The following is a 5,199-nucleotide window of genomic DNA, read 5'->3' as shown; positions in this document are numbered from 1 at the left end:
GGGGCCAGATCACTTCAAGTTAATCTTGTGACCCATCTTGAGGCGACAAATTATAAGGCCCAGCCATCATCCGCAACTTTCTTTGAAGACGTTCCCTAGCTATATTCCGACCATCTCGAAGCAACCCACATGCCAGAATCCTCTCTCGTGCGCAGCCATGTATTCTCAGAAGAATCATGTCGACCTGGGTCGCAATTCCCAGGGGCCAGTCCCTTGACCGGCTAGTTCGATAGATAGTAGACCCATGGATGACTCGAAACTGTTTGAAGATCTTCCCCCAGCGAATTACATCGAGAACGAGAAATATGCGCAGCATGATCTATAGTCGTATAAAACCGTTGCCAGTTTGGATCTTCCGGGACTGGAGAGTCATCTGTGGGGCTAATTTCTATCGGCCTCAGCCCTCGACCATGGCACCCCCGCACATCCCTTAGTGCCCACCATGGTCGAGTTCGAGGCTTACCACCTTCACTTTCGCTCTAGGGGATTTAGAGAGTTAGTGAAGGGGTGCTAACATAGGCCGGGACAACGAGTGATATTAGTTAAATCACTACTTCAACCAGCCGAGGGAGGAGAGCACCCTACCCCCTTATATATGCTTATTTTGCTGTTTTTCTTTCAGCAGCAGTGGACATTAGGGTGTCTGTGCATGCATAATGCTTGAAAATAAATGAAGGAAAATTCTTTTTAATCCAATTCTTTTTTGTTAATTCATATTATGATTAATAATGGTTATATAAAAAATTTCATAAAAAAATTCGAAGTTTTTTATTTTATTTTATTTATTTTCGATTAAAATCATTAAAAATAGAAAAATGATAATAATTTCAAATAAACTCCATTAAGTCCAAAACTTGTTTGTAAAATCTTATATAAGTTGTAGTATGGTATTTAGGATTGTTTGGGTCATTGTTGTGTAATAATATTGTAAGTTCATGATGAAGGATGACTTTCTTAGTAATAATGGGCATATATGTTCAAATGTGAAGAAAGTGTTTGTGTAGATCATGATATAAGTGTTATAAGTTCATAGTTTGGTAAATATATATTCATTGTTATGTAATATGTTTTGTTCTCAACGAATCTAGCCTATTTAGGTAAGATTTAAGGTGAAAAAAATATAAGAAAACCTCAATTTTAACAAATAGGCTGTTTTTACCGGTCCTGGCATTGTCGCTGGCTTACATTTCTCGGTCCGGACTTAACCAGCAGACAACATTTCTCGGTCCTGACTTACCAGCAGACAACATTTCTCGGTCCGGGCTTGCCAGCAGACAACATTTCTCGGTCCGGGCTTGCCAGCAGACAACATTTCTCGGTCCGGACTTAGCCAGCAGACAACATTTCTCGGTCCGGACTTGCCAGTAGACAGCATTCCTCGGTCCGGGCTTAGCCAGCAGACAACAATCCTCGGTCCGGGCTTAGCATCCAACAATTTTCCTCGGTCCGGATTTGGCAGCCAACAACAATCCTCGGTCCGGACTTAGCAGCTAGCAACTTCACTCGGTCCTGACTTAGCCAGCAGACAACAATCCTCGGTCCGGACATAGCCAGCAGACAACAATCCTCGGTCCTGACTTAGCAGCTAGCAACTTCACTCGGTCTGACTTAGCCAGCAGACAACAATCCTCGATCCTAACTTAGCAGGTAGCAACTTCACTCGGTCCTAACTTAGCCAGCAGACAACAATCCTCGGTCCGGACTTAGCAGCTAGCAACTTCACTCGGTCCTGACTTAGCAGCTAGCAACTTCACTCGGTCCTGACTTAGCCAGCAGACAACAATCCTTGGTCCTGACTTAGCAGCTAGCAACTTCACTCGGTCCTTACTTAGCAGCTAGCAACTTCACTCGGTCCTGACTTAGCCAGACAACAATCCTCGGTCCTGACTTAGTAGCTAGCAACTTCACTCGGTCCTGACTTAGCCAGCAGACAACAATCCTCGGTCCTGACTTAGCAACTAGCAACTTCACTCGGTCCTGACTTAGCAGCTAGCAACTTCACTCGGTCCTGACTTAGCAGCTAGCAACTTCACTCGGTCCTGACTTAGCCAGCAGACAACAATCCTCGGTCCTGACTTAGCAGCTAGCAACTTCACTCGGTCCTGACTTAGCCAGCAGACAACAATCCTCGGTCCTGACTTAGCAGCTAGCAACTTCACTCGCTCCTGACTTAGCCAGCAGACAATAATACTCGGTCCTGACTTAGCAGCTAGCAACTTCACTCGGTCCTGACTAAGCAGCTAGCAACTTCACTCGGTCCTGACTTAGCAGCTAGCAACTTCACTTGGTCCTGACTTAGCCAGCAGACAACAATCCTCGGTCCTGACTTAGACAGCAGACAACAATCCTCGGTCCTGACTTAGACAGCAGACAACAATCCTCGGTCCTTACTTAGACAGCAGACAACAATCCTCGGTCCTGACTTAGACAACAGACAACAATCCTCGGTCCTGACTTAGACAGCAGACAACAATCCTCGGTCCTGACTTAGACAGCAGACAACAATCCTCGGTCCTGACTTAGCCAGCCAACAACTTCACTCGGTCCTGACTTAGCCAGCCAACATTTCTCACGGTCCTGACTTAGCAGCCAACATTTCTCACGGTCCTGACTTAGCCAGCCAACAACTTCACTCGGTCCTGACTTAGCCAGTAACCATTTCTCACGGTCCTGACTTAGCCAGCAAACATTTCTCACGGTCCTGACTTAGCCAACCAATATTTCTCACGGTCCTAACTTAGCCAGCCAACAACTTCACTCGGTCCTGACTTAGCCAGCCAACATTTCTCACGGTCCTGACTTAGCCAGCCAACATTTCTCACGGTCCTGACTTAGCCAGCCATCATTTCTCACGGTCCTCACTTAGCCAGCCAACATTTCTCTCAGTCCTCACTTAGCTAGCCAACATTTCTCACGGTCCTAACTTAGCCAAACAACAACTTCACTCGGTCCTGACTTAGCCAAACAACAACTTCACTCGGTCTTGACTTAGCCATACAACAACTTCACTCGGTCTTGACTTAGCCAAACAACAACTTCACTCGGTCCTGACTTAGCCATACAACAACTTCACTCGGTCCTGACTTAGCCAAACAACAACTTCACTCGGTCCTGACTTAGCCAAACAACAACTTCACTCGGTCCTGACTTAGCCATACAACAAGTTCACTCGGTCTTGACTTAGCCAAACAACAACTTCACTCGGTCCTGACTTAGCCAAACAACAACTTCACTCGGTTCCTGGCTAACTTTACATGGAAAATTTTTTGTACTTGGTAAAATTTACAAAAAGAAGTGTATATTCAACCTCAAAAGTTTAGTCCCTCTTTAAGAAGGGATTTAGAGGAAGGGACGAATCTGAGCGACGAAGGGCTGAATCTCAGCGGATCGTGGCAGCAAGGCCACTCTGCCGCTTACAATACCCTGTCGCATATTTAAGTCGTCTGCAAAGGATTCTACCTGGCACTCAATAGGAATTGTACTTCAAAGCGGCCTTCCGAGCGCATCCACCTGGAAGACTTAGCCATCGACACGTGCCTTTGAGGATCATAGATCCCTACTGCTGGTCGGCAAACGAGTGGCGAGCGTGTACATATATATATATATATATATATATATATATATATTTATAAATATTTTATACAATTTACCTATAAGAAGAAACAATTACTAATAACTAATATTTTTTTTATGCTTTCCTCTAATTATATATATATATATATATATGAATTATATTTTCTCTTCATATAAAAATATTCTCTTTTTACTAAATTAAATACTTTATAAAAAACTTTGAGGATATAAACAGTAAACGATCCATAGAAGATTATGAGAATTATTCGGATAAAAAAAATTTAAATAAAAACTTCATCATGTCACATCAATTAAAATATAACATCAACTCAAATCTAACTAATTTAAAAAAAAATATGACACTCAAGTGCTAAAAAAGTCATCGAAGGGCCAAGAAAAAATATTTTAAAAATATTTTTTCAACCTCTCTGCAACTTTATTTTAGAGAAAAAAAAAGAAGTAACTTGAATGAATTATTTTACAATTAGTAATCATGTAAGAATATTTTAATTTCTCGTACAACGTAGGGTATCCTACTAGTTCATATAGTTATGTTATTTTGCATTTCTCATCAAATAATTAATCTACAAATATGATAAATTTGTCACACGCCTTTCTATGTTAATTTATAATTACTTCTCGTTTTATGTTTTTATATTTTTAGTTTATTAATTTTATTTTTTCTATAGATTAGAACGAAGTGACATCTCAAAACTGACTTAAGTCGATGATCATTTAACGCCTATTCTTAATATTCATTTTTAACGGGATTCGATAAGTATAGACAATCCGTTAAAAAAAGGTTTAAATTGAAAATTATTTTTACTATAGATAGTTGGAATTTTAGTAAACAAATGTTTTCCAAGGAATTGGATGTAGATAATATAGACACAAATAGTATGGGCTATATTGAATAATCTAAAATTAAGAAATTAATATTATTTATGTTCAATTATCTCAAAATAAAATAATCAGTAAAAAAAATTAAAATAAATAAAACAAAACAAGGATGAAGCAGCTTCAAAAACACAACAAAATGATAATTAAATCGTTTGGCTTATTTCCGTCGTCTTTTCCTATCAAATAAATGACTAAGATTAAAATAATTTAATCTTATTTTAATTTAATTTATTTAGTTTATTTAAATTAGTCTAAGTTAATATTATAATATTGTGGGTATTTATATTCATAAAAAAAAAATTCTTATTTTTCTCAAAAATTAAAACCAGTTATATATTTTAGTTAGAAAAAAATGGTAAATAAAAATTGATGTTTTGATTTAAAATTTTTCATAAAAAAATGTTTTTTTTATATATTTGAAATGATAATAAAAAATTAGATGATATTTTATAAATATTTGATGAATAGTCTAAGAAATAATGTTTTTAATAATTCAGAATTTGAAAAGTTGCCAATTTCAAAAATGAACAGTTGATATTTTATAAATATTTGATGAATAGTCTAAGAAATAATGTTTTTAATAATATATATTTCGATTGACAATAAAATAAAAATGAAATAAAAAATTATATAAAGAGCTTATTTGAGAAAGTAATGAACCACCGCCCTCCACCAAAGCGACAAGTAACCTTTCTTCTTCCCAACCATTCGTCTCCTGACTGACGA

This window comes from Impatiens glandulifera, unplaced genomic scaffold (assembly GCF_907164915.1).
Source record: "Impatiens glandulifera unplaced genomic scaffold, dImpGla2.1, whole genome shotgun sequence".
NCBI classification, from domain to species: domain Eukaryota; kingdom Viridiplantae; phylum Streptophyta; class Magnoliopsida; order Ericales; family Balsaminaceae; genus Impatiens; species Impatiens glandulifera.
This window is presented reverse-complemented; position numbering follows the sequence as displayed.